Below are 12,663 nucleotides of genomic sequence, written 5' to 3'. Positions count from 1 at the left end.
GACTGGCTCATTTGGGCGGGAGTATTCCCCCTCCCGCCTTTGTGCGGGATTGTTCCCGGCTTTGCTCATTCCTTCTTCAGGTGACATTACTGAATTATTTTGAGAGCTAAGTGCCTTGTGCGTGTAGCCTTGCTGCGCGGGTGGCCTTCCCTGATGGCTTGTATCCGCAGCTGCGGGAACAGGCGGAGTACTTCACCATTGGGAGGCATTTCCTGCGGGAACAGCTTGCGTACTGCGCGTAAGGACGTCACGTCTCTGAGCATGGTGGGTCCTGCGGATCCAGTTGGTTTCCGCGCAGACGTCTCTCTTCAAGGTGAGTCTTGCGGGCCCAACTGGGCTCTGCTGGGACCTACCTCTTCAACGTGGGAATCTTAAGATCTCGGATGCACCTCTAAACTGCTCTCGATACTTCAGTGTCAAATAAGCTTTTGGTTTGTCCATGCCTACACGTACAAATCCCAAATGTTAATGAACAAAACTTTCTAGGATGCCAAATGTTTTAAATGCAATACAAATTGTTCTGAGTTGGTGATGCTTTCATACAAATTCCCTTGCAACAAATGCGATATAAATTTATCAATGCTTACTCTAATTTCATTAATTTTTAGATATTGAAACTCTTTTTTTAACAACGGACACTTAGCTAAACCCCTGGAGAACTCACAGCGAGGGTCCAATTTCGCGAGACCTACTCCACCTAGTGGTGCTTCACTCAGGCATAAACCCAGGAATATAGCACATAAGTGGGATTCGAACCGACGATGTTAAAAAGAAAAAACCCTTATGTGAACCTTGCAACAGATGGTTTATAAATGTCTTAGATGTATTTATCAATATATTTACTCTGATTTCATTAACTTTTAGACATTGAAACTAATGATAGCCAACTTCTTCCATTAAAATAAAAATAAAATAATAATAAAAATAAATAGTAGTAATAATAATAATAGCAACTTCTAATTGACACTTTTAGATTTAACGCACTCATCACAGATTCATGGATTTAACAACCAATTTGTCAACCAAAGGTCAAGTATTAACACTTATAATGTTAAACTGGTCTTAACACATGATTATACACACACAAGCACAATCATAACAGATATCCAGACAAGTAAAGTGTAACCTGTTATAAAATCGGAAAGAGCAAAGAGTTTTTACGAAACTTACTTGCAGTGTGATGGAGGCTGAAGACAGAAAAGAAGGCAATTTAATTAGGTTGAGGTTTGCTCTAATTAGGGTAAAGTATATATGCATCTTAGTGTTAATTAAATATTAATTAAGTCCCACTATAAGACTTGTATCATAAGTCAGTGTTGTGGAGATGTTTGTTAATAATAAAAGTAATAATTTTGCATCTATCACATAGGCGCATAGTGGCATTAACTAACCAACCCAAAAACAAGTGTAATGGAGGAGAGATAGTTAACCAAAGAAAATAAAAAAAAATGATTGATTGAGATGGCAGTAAACCCCACAAAAAGAGCCTTCTTGGGCATGAATGGGTTGGGGAGAGAGAGAGAGGGGCTATGGTTGACGCCATGGAGTGTTGTGGTGGTGAGGATGGTTAGCTGTTGAAGTGAAGGTGGGGTGGTGCCCCCTTCGCCTCTACAACAATTAATCTAATAATACAAGGTGTTAGTTAATGGATTAAACGGAATATAAACAGTTTAGTAGTTCGAGCATTTAAAGTAAGCGGTTTGTTATCTTAACATTCTTAATTAAACTGGTTAAACATAACTATTCATAATAGATGAATTGACAAATTTAAAAGTTGACTATCTTACTTTCCCGTAAGGCTGGTCTTTATGGTGGGAGGCATCAAAGTCCTTCCACAGTGTCACGTGGGCACCAGGGGCTTCGAAGCCTTCTCCATAACGCCCCGCTGTGGTTTAAAGCTACTTGGACGTCCCATTATATATATAAATATATATGTATGTGTGTGTATGAGAGAGAGAGAGAGCCAAAGGCGCCGATCGTTGTTTCCCGCCCCCTCCCACCGCGTCCCGCGACGATGTACAACATTCACCACACCCTATAGGACACCCATAGCGAGGGGTCTAAGAAATTAATCATAGTGGAATTTTGTTACCAATCACAATGCTCCTCTTTATGCTTTGTCTTTCTCTTTAATATTTTTCTCATTCTCCATGCCATTTTATGCTTTATCTTTATCGTACAAATAAACAATAGTAAGAAAGAAATGATTTAGGTGAGTTAAAAGTCATCAAAATGTATACTTTTGGTAAGTTATTCTAAATAAAAAATATGAGAAGAATTTGTGTCATAAAATAAACTCCTAAAAAGAAAATAAATATTATTAAAAAAATCATAACTTAAAATATTAATAAGAAAAAGGAAAAAACTAAATGGACATAATGTTTAAAAAATATTATTTTGTCTTTTTATTTATTATTATGTTTTTTGTTTATTTTCTTTATTGTTCGTATGTTTTTTCCTTGACATTGTATGTGTTTTTCCATTATGTTGTGTTATATCATTCAACACTGTGTTATATTTTGCTCGGCATTGTGTTGTTATATTTTGCGATCAATTGTGAATTTTTTATTTATCATTGTATTTTTTGTTTATTTCATCATTGTGTCGTTTTTTCTCGATAATGTGTCTTTTTTTTTTTAACGGGGAAAGCATTTTACTTTTTTTACATTCGTCGTATCTTAAATACATATAAATGAAACATTTAAAAGCTCTCTGGTTTCTTTCTACATTCTCTCAAGCCACCGGATTGTTTTATTTGTAAATGGAGTCTTCTCATGCATTTGACCCGAATTCACGGGTAAGGGTTTCACCAAACCCAAGTAGCCCTTAAACGGGTTATAACATCTCATTGAATTAAAAACCAATCTTATCAAATATTTGATATGAAAATCCTATAAAATAGGGATATACTAAAAATTAATATCCGTTTTTTTTAAAAGATATTATTTATAATTAAGAAACAAAAATAAGCGGGTCATAAGTCTCACCAAACCCAGATAGTTTTTAAACGGGTTATAACATCTCATTTATTTGTGAAATCATTTCATCATCAAACAATAAATATATTATTAGTTCCCTTACAATAAAAAAAATTTTTATATATATATATATATCAGAAACAAAAAATGAAAATGACCCCCGTAACACGAGGGACAAAACCTAGTTTTAATTATATTTTGAGTTATGATTTTTTATTATTAATCTTGAATTTTTTAGGGGTTTTTTAGGCTATGAATCCTTCTCACACTTCTCGTTTTGTCTCTCTTTGTATTTTAACATTTTCCTGTATATTTAAGCATAAACGACTCACATAAATCCTTTATTTAAAAAATTGATTAATATTCAAATCTTGAAAAGAAATTAACACAATGCATGTTTATAAGTTACAACAATCAACAATCATACCCAGTAAATCCCACACATAGCAAAACTCTTAGTAGGGTCTGGGATGGTAGGATGTAAGATGGCCTTTACCTCTATCATTAGGGAATAAAGAGGCTGCTTCTAAGGGACCTCCGGCTCCAAAACAACCAACATAAAAGTAGAATAGTAAATAAAGTATAAAATATATTATTGGAAAAGTGTAATATTTAGTACTAACGAGAAAAAAATGATAAGTACAATAATTAGAATAAAAGTAGTATTAATAGTAAAAATAAACAATACTAGTAACAGAAAACAAATTATAGTAAGTTGGTAAGGTTATGGCTCTAAGACATAGTTCAAAAATGTTTACCATATTCAATGTTTATAAGTTAAATAGTTCAAAAATATTAGACCATCTTCAATAGGAGATTCTTATGTATTTTTAGAAAAGAGAGAGAAACTGATGTGAAAGGGAGAAATGATGAGGTAGAGGAGAGAAGGTAAGATAAGATTCTTGTGGAAGAATCTATAAGAGTGTATTTGTGAGAAAGGATTGAAAAGAGATGAGAGAGAGATGGTATTTTTGTGGACCAAGTGTCATGTAAGCATCCAAAAACAATATCTAAGAATCTAACTATTAGTGATGCTCTTAAAAAATAATAATTGTTTTAAGTAAACATGGGGAAGTATAGAATGAAACCCATCTGAGTTGTGAAAACTCTATGTAACATTGTTTTTTTTTTCTTTTTGTTTTTTTTTACGTGTAATATCTGTTGTTACATTTAATACAAAACTTCAAAAATAAAAAAAAATTTGTTTTGCTATTTTTTAACATTTTTTACTAATTTTTATATATGTTTTCTGGAGAGAGAAAAAATTATATTTATGTTTACGTTTTTTATTAACTTTAATTGCGAACCACAAGATTCAAACTTTAATTAAAAACATGTGATTGAGAATGAGTTTTTAGAGTTTTCACAAATCAATTAGGTTTTTATTTTAACCTAACCCAAGTAAACATAACCCAAAAGCAAAGCAGATGCAAAACGTTCCATTTGATTTGGACGTGTCCTAGCATGTCCCTTCAACCCATTTTGGCAAACTCTAATTGTGGTATACAAAGAATCAAAGATGGAAATATATATCATTGTGTGAAAATTAGAGCATAAATCTACCTACGCATAAGTGGCACACAAGAAAATTTCGAGAGTAGATATAGGTAACTAGCTTTTAGCCCGCGTGTTACGCGGGTTTATTTATGTTTTGGTTTTTAATCATTTTGAAATTATACTTTTTATAATTAATTATTTTACTTTTCAACCGAGCTTTGTTTTGAATTAATTTGTATATATTTGTTTATTACGTTAATTATATTTTTTTAATGTTTGGGTTGTTTTAATTTAAGATTAATAGGTTTATAATTGGTTAGAGTTGAAACTTATTGTTGGTGTCTTTAGATTAAGATGAGTATAGTTGGAGTTTAAGTATAGTTTTCGGGTTGTTAGTATGTATGTATGAGCTTGTTGTTTGGGGCTTGTTATGGACTTACATGAGTTTATAGTTGAATTAGAGTTTAAATATGTTGTTATCATGTAAGAATTATGTACTAGTTAGAAGTTTTTTCTTTGGTGTGAAGCTAAACACGACATGAAAAAATTCATTTTTCTATATAAATAGATATCAATCATTGATATGAAAAGGAAAATGGATAGGAAAATCTCATTCTTTTCTATTCATAAAAGCTTGACTAAACTATTGTAACATATAATAATCAATTAACATGCATTCTACCTCTATATCTAACTTGTGATAGACACAAATTTCGTTCTCTTCTAGACATAAAAATTTGACCAAACTATTGAAACAAATAATAATCAATTAATATGCTTGCTACCTCTGTATCTAACTTGTAATTGGCACAATCCATATTGACTTGTACCCGTTCTCATCCAAACTCGTTTTGACGCGAAGCAAATCTATGCTTTCATAAAACGACCCACTTTGCTCAGAACAAATATTGATCCATACCCGTTCTAATCCAAGGCCGTTTAGATCTGTGACATGAACTCGCCTTACCTGCCAGCCATGCCTAATTTTAAATAACTATGATATGCTTTGAAGTTGACGCGCTTATAAAAGTTACAGAAATATAGCAAATTCTTGCCTGGGGCGAGGGCCTCGTCTGAAACAATAATAAACAGTTTTATTTTAAACACAGGTTTGATTCATTTACTGTCCGTTCGTTCCAACTCTGAAGGAAAAAAAACAATTTCTTAAACCCCTCGTGTTCATTTGCTTAATTAAATGAAAACATAAATTGTTCATGTTCGTTCGTTTGTTAAATAAACAAACTTTCCGTCTAACGGTTCTCCAAACTTTCTGTTCGTTTATCAAAGGCCCTGATTCATGTTGTGGATTTTGATCTTGGCATCCATGTTATGGACGTTGATATTGGCATCCAACTTATGAGATTTTGTGCCTAATTTATTATTCTTTTGTGTGTAATTTATTAAATTTCAATGTCATCATACGATTCTTAAAAAAAAATTCCTATTATTGTGTTTATTTTATCCCAGGTATGTGTTTCTTGCACGGGTCATCGCCAAAGTTGTATAATTTCTAGGAATGAAAATTTTGACCCGTTCAGTGAAAATGGTCCGTTTACCAAAAATGATCTTTTGACCAGTTTACTAAAATTATAATTGTTCACAAAAAGATGATCTTTTTGACTCGTTTACTAAATTGATGAGTGTGACCCATTGTTAAAAAATATGAGTTTGGCCTATTTATTAAGGTAGCTCATTCAACGTATATCTTACAATTTATATTGAATAAAAACCATATAAATTTATACCAAAAAAAAATCAATGTGAATACTGAAAAACATTGAGAAGAATGAGAAAATGCATAACTATATGGAGGCATATTGCACAAATAATCTAAGAAAGCTTCATTCTTAGCAGAACAATGTCATGATGTCCAAACGCTTCTACAGTATGCCTGCTACAACTTGAGGATGCAAATCTGCAATGGAATTGATAATCTTTGTCTATAAAAGCCCCAAAGCTCACAGATCCATAATCGGCACCTCCAACTCTGTAGTGTAGACATGGATAGACAAATAAATATCCACACTAATCATCAAAATTAGTCCCATTCGAGTTGTAGCTGATTCTATCATGTGTGTTTAGCATTGGACTCCTCTTTACAATCTTCAAGTAATGCGTGTTCTTAATCATATCTAAGACCTACCATAAAAGACAATAACATAAGTTATATATATGTATGATCCAAATCAACTTATTACAGAATATGCTAATGATATATATATATATATATAAGGGTGGGTTTTAGGGAAAACTCCTCTTAAAGAGAAAACTTAAAAACTCCTAAAAACTTTTAAAAAACTATTTTTAACTTTTTAAAATTTTTTTTTTGAAGTTTCTTTTTTTTTTCCATTATTCTTATATGTTGTTATTGGTTCAAAAAAAAAAAACTTGTCGGTAACCTCGTCGGTATAGTGCGCATGTGTAATAGTATGCATTGCATATATGCAAAAGCGTTTGTATTGCATAGAATACAACACTATTGTACATATTTGATACACACTATTGTATATATGCAATATAAGACTAATACACGCATCGAATACACATTAGTACATATGTGTAATACAACATTAGTACATATGTCTAATACAACATTAACGCATATGTGCACCACATCGACTTTTATTTTATTATTATTTTTTTCCATATAATAAAACACTACTACACATATACAATACACAAATATTGAATATATGCAATAAAACACTATTAAACTCAAAAATACATAGTAATACACATGTGTAATACAACAGTATCGCACAGTAATACGTATGTGCATTACAACGGTTTTTTATTTTTTTATTTTTTATTTTTTTTTATATTTTTCGAGTGAAATATAAGAAAATATAAGAATAATGGTTAAAACAGAATTTTGAAAATATTTTTTTATTTTTAATTAAAAATAATTCTTTAGGAGTTTTTAAGTTTTCTCTCCAAATGTGAGTTTTCTCTTGATCCTCTCCCTATATATATATGTAGAGAGAGAGAGAGAGAGAATGTATTTTTGCGGCAAAAATGTTGCCGCAAAAGTAGTAGGGAGGAGTAATTCACCGTCCGACCTCGTGAGAATCGAGGAACCAACCCGCGATAACGGTTTTGACCCCTATAGTTCAGTTCTTGGTTTTGTATTAAATAGCATTGGTTGGTTCCAGGTATGAACTGACAATTTACATGAAAACCCTCAAGACCCGTTTAGCAATTAAAAAAATAAAAACCCGGTGTATGCATGCAGGTATGTAATCGAGATCTGCGAGAGTTACCGATACATGTGTAAAACAGTCTCCATCCAATTGCAATACATAATGAATTATTACAGAAGCAACAAAATAGGAGTGTGAATTAGAGCTTTAATCTATTGATTGCAGATAATCCAAGCACATCAATCAATCAGAGTGAAAGAAACAAATCAAAAGGATAATAAATTACCATGCTTGTCGAAGAAGGTACTTCTGGTTAGGTTTATGAGTTCAGCTTTTGATAGTAGTAGTGATAATATAGCCCTAGCCTCCAGTGTGTCGCCATCAAAGACAAATAGCATATGTAGAATTACTTACTCCTTTGGTGTATACGAACCGGTAGCAACCATAATCGATTAGACGGAGAAGAATTGTCACACCCCAACTTAGGGCCTAGGAATGTGACCAATAGTTGGTACCTGTTTTGTAAATGTATCAGAGTTATGGGTTAATTTTAGCGGAAGACTTAAAGGTTTAATATAATATTAATTTACATTGAAAATTTACTTGGGAATTAAATACCCAAGTTGAAGTTTTACAAAATATTGTTTTTAACATTACAAGGATTTTATAACAAAATTTGAGCCATCATGCGGTGCGAACTTCTATCTTCGTGACAACTCTAATCCTTGTTATATACCATCAAACTTAATTACCTGCAAGTGGGATTAAAATACGCCAGCTATGTGCTGGTGAACCGTTATGACTCTAAAAACATTTAAATAACAGTCATAATACAAATATAGTTTTCATGACAAGCTCAGCGGATATATTACTATACCTGGTATTTGTAACACTGCCCTACACACACAAGTCTCCGAGCCACGTAGCCATTCCGAAGAAACTATATATGACCATTAACTCGCGGCCACGTAGCCTTTGACTGTATTGGCTTAACGGTTATGTTTGGATCCAGACACATGTGTATTTGGTCTGAGTTGTTTTTATTCTCTAATTTGTATTACAACGTTTTAGAGATCACTTAATCTCATGTAAACATTTGGCTGATTATATAAGGTAAACAACCCGTTCATCTTATAGAATATAAATGTGATTTGACTGTTTGTAAAGGTTTAACGTATTCACCTGTATCGTTGGTGTGATTGATTTGAAGAACCTTTCTTGATTGCGACTGATTGTTAACCTATAAACAAATAGGTTTGAATGATCACCTTGATGGTGTTTCTTGATTAGACTGCAAACCTTAAGTCTGGTTTTAAACTTGATTAGGTTTGTTAATGTTTTGAAATCATATTTGTATTTGAGTGACGTTTGGTATAGCATGTTTTGGCCTAATAGAGTCTATCACGTTGGCAAACTTCTCCAGGTAAGTAAACGGGTCCCGCAGTTGATTGGGATTTATACGAATTACTTACCTTAGGCAAGAAGAGTCTACTAATGATATCCTCTTCCAGTTACTACATGCCCGTCAAATATAGTTTCATATAACATTACCCTTATTAAAGTAATGTTTACTGAAAACTGTTTGTGAATGCTTTTGAAAATACTTTCAAGGTTAAAGGCCATAGCCTTGACTGAGTCTAAGCTAATATGATATGATTGAAAATAACTTATCCTACCTTAGTGAGTGTGTGGGAATGCTAATACTAAGGCAGAATGGTTGCTTGATTGGCAGAACTTCGCTCCTAACTCGCTTAACTGCTCTATGGCGCGTTAAAACTCTGATACTTGCACGAACTTCAATAAAACATGGCCTCGAAACTTCACAATAGTCGGGCATGCTCTTCAATGCTAAGTTTGTGTTTGTGGAGGTGAAAATGGGATGAATGAGCTTCAAACCCGTAACTCCCTTTTATAGGCAAAGTTTTGGACAGCATCGCGCAGCGCGATGGGTTGTTCCTTCGGCCATCGCATAGCGCGACGCCGCAATTGATGAGGTTCTGCCATGTGTTGACACGTGGTTGGACACGTGGCCCTGATTACTTAACCTGGTCATCGCATAGCGCGATGCCCCCATGATCTTGGATCATCGCATAACGCAGCTCCCTCTTTTCATAACTTCTGGGGAACTACATTGCGTAGCGCGATGATCTAGTCTGCTTATCCATCGCGTAGCGCGATGAGTCTGAAAAATCAAAAGTTTCATTTTTACCCCTCTAAGTTTCAGAATTGTCATCTTTAGCCCAAAATTGAACAGGGTATTCCCGAGATGTTACAAGAATCAGTTGATTTATAAAGAGCGACTTCACCATCATTCAATTTCTCCCTTAAATACCACGTACAATTGGATCGTCATTTAGTTTCAAGAAGTAATTGCACCATATAAGTCGATGCCACAATCCGATGGTGGTTAATATGACCCGTAGTGATTGAGACTAAGGTTTAGAGTTTCAGGAAGAAGGGTGGCTGAAAGACGGGGTTTTATTGTAGAAGATGAGAGAACTTGGTGACGGGTAGGGTTTCACAAATAATAAAGGGTGGTGATGTTATGACCCGTTTAAGGGTATTTGGGTATAAGAAACCCATGACCCGCGAGATTTAAAACTTAAACGGGTTAAAACCGGGTTAAATCAATGAGAGCTCACCATTCACAAATAAAGCAATCCGGTGGCTCCACAGAGGATGGGGAGCGACCAGAGCGTGACACTTAGGATTTTAGAGATTTCGTTTATATATATTATAGATTAACTTGTATGAGTTGTGAGTCGAGTCCAATTACATAAAAAAAACAAGCTATTTAACGAGATGACTCTAAACCCATGATAATAGAAAACAAAATATCCAAGGTTTATTTAAATATTTAATATTAACTAGTTTCTAGTCTCCACATGGGCGTTGTGAAGGGGATCTTTGTAGCACTGTATGTAAAACTCAACTTGCAAATTTTAATACTGTTGAGTGTATGATTTACATGATGACAGTAGGAAAATCACATGCTATTTGAAAAATAAAAGAAGCCCATAAATACATGTGAAAAGGGTAGTTTTATTGTCTTAAGTGGGTCTGTAATCCTCACTCATATTATTATGACAGAATTGCAGATATTATTCTTTATGGGGTTATTTATTCTAGCTTTTTAACCAAACTTATAGTTTTTTTTAGCTTTTTTTACAAAATAAGCATAACTTGGTGTTTGGTTTAGCCTTTTAAGCTTATACTTGTAAGCTTATATAAGCTAATTTGAATAAACTTATTTGAAAATGGTTTTTTAGTTTATTTAAAGAAGCTTATTTTTGTAAAGGTGTAAGTTATCATTTTGCCATCAAATGGTGGTGGATTAATAATTAATGACGCAACTTATTACTATAACAAATTAAAAAATGGTGGATTTAACAACTCATTATCAACTTGTAGAATAGAAGCTAATCCAAACACTTAAGAAAAGCTTATCAAATAATAGAAATAAGCTTTAAGCTACTTTAAAATATAAGCATAAGCCAAAAATAAAAGCTAGGCCAAACACCTCCTATGTTTGTATCAAATTTCATTTGTTGTCTTTTATCTTCAAAATTAATATGTTTTATCCTTTACGTTTTCAAATGCTCAGTTAGTTTTTATCGTTAAGTCTAGTCATGTGACTTGCATACCCCCCTAATTAAAAAAAAATTAATACTTAACTTTAAAATTTAACTTTTACACTTCCTTCCCTTCATCCGCCACCACACACCATCTGCTACATTAGATATGAACACTCTCAAGACCCTTAGCTGCAAACCTAGAACAAAGTTGTAGACATTTCAAACATCCAATCCAATTGCAGCGTGTGTGTTGTGGATCCAGATGGATGTTCATCTTGGTGGTGGATGTGGTAATTGCTGTTAGTAGTGGTGATGGTAGATGAAGGAGAGAGAGGTCGGGTGGCGAAGACGGTGGGGTTTGGTGACGGAAGAGAGGACATTTGCAAAAGGGTTTTACAGATTTCAAATTGTGACCTAAATCCATGATTAAATTAGGGATTGATGGATTATTGATTTGGAATTCAAAGGTTTGTGTTGGTGGTATAGTAATAAAGTTTAGGATTTTATGAAGAAGGAGGTGGTGTCGGTGGTACGGCTCCAATTGTGACGGGTGTGGTGGGAGAGATGATGAAGGAGTGGGGGTGGGTGCTGACGATATATATTTATACTAGGTTAGAAACCGTGTGATACACGGTTGGTAAAAAAAACATAACAATTACATAATTACATATTATTGGCATTCATGTATATTATGTGGGCTGAACAGCCAAACCGATTAACTTAATATAAATAATTATACAAATTTTTACTGCGTGACATTAAAAGGTGTAGCATATAATTTTTATTGAATAGCATTAAAAATATAGATAAAATTCTTCAAATATGAATAAAAACAATGCTTAGAGCAGAACTTATTATAATTAGCATAAAGGAATACTACAATATTGATTGATATTTATTTTGAAGAGAGAGAGAGAGAGAACTGCTGAAAAGATAGACAAAACACATCTTGATTACAAACTTTTGTTATACAATACAATGTTATAAAACAAATCATACAGTCTCAATCTCAGGATGATAGACTATAAGTTAAAAGGTATCAACATGCTAACAACATATAATTACACCATTTCAATTAATAAACTCTTCTTTATTCTCCAAATTAATAGCAGTCATAATACTTGAAGAGGTATGTACCCGCCTCAACACCAAGCAAGGCGGGTCAACCCACAAGATAAAGACATTATGAAGGCACAAAGCCAAAACCTATGCGCATGGCGCATACAAAACATGCTCAGGCATCATATGCCCAGGCACACATATGCTCGCGCATCACATATGCGCGCAGCGCATCAGCGCGCGGCGCATATCACATGCTCGTGCATATCACATCTGCGCATGAAATATCTGCGCGTGAGAATAAAGAGAAGACCCCGCGCATCCTCAGGGTGAGCGCATATCATACGTGCACATAATCAACCTCGTCCTTATCCAAATCAGGATTAGGGCAACCTTGATTGTGCACATCAGACA

Source organism: Bidens hawaiensis, unplaced genomic scaffold, assembly GCF_021521415.1.
Source record: "Bidens hawaiensis isolate Kalapana, Puna unplaced genomic scaffold, B.hawaiensis_p1.1 tig00004664_1, whole genome shotgun sequence".
In the NCBI taxonomy this organism is placed as follows: Eukaryota; Viridiplantae; Streptophyta; class Magnoliopsida; order Asterales; family Asteraceae; genus Bidens; species Bidens hawaiensis.
The sequence above is the reverse complement of the archived record's forward strand: the minus strand, read 5'-3'. Positions refer to the sequence as shown.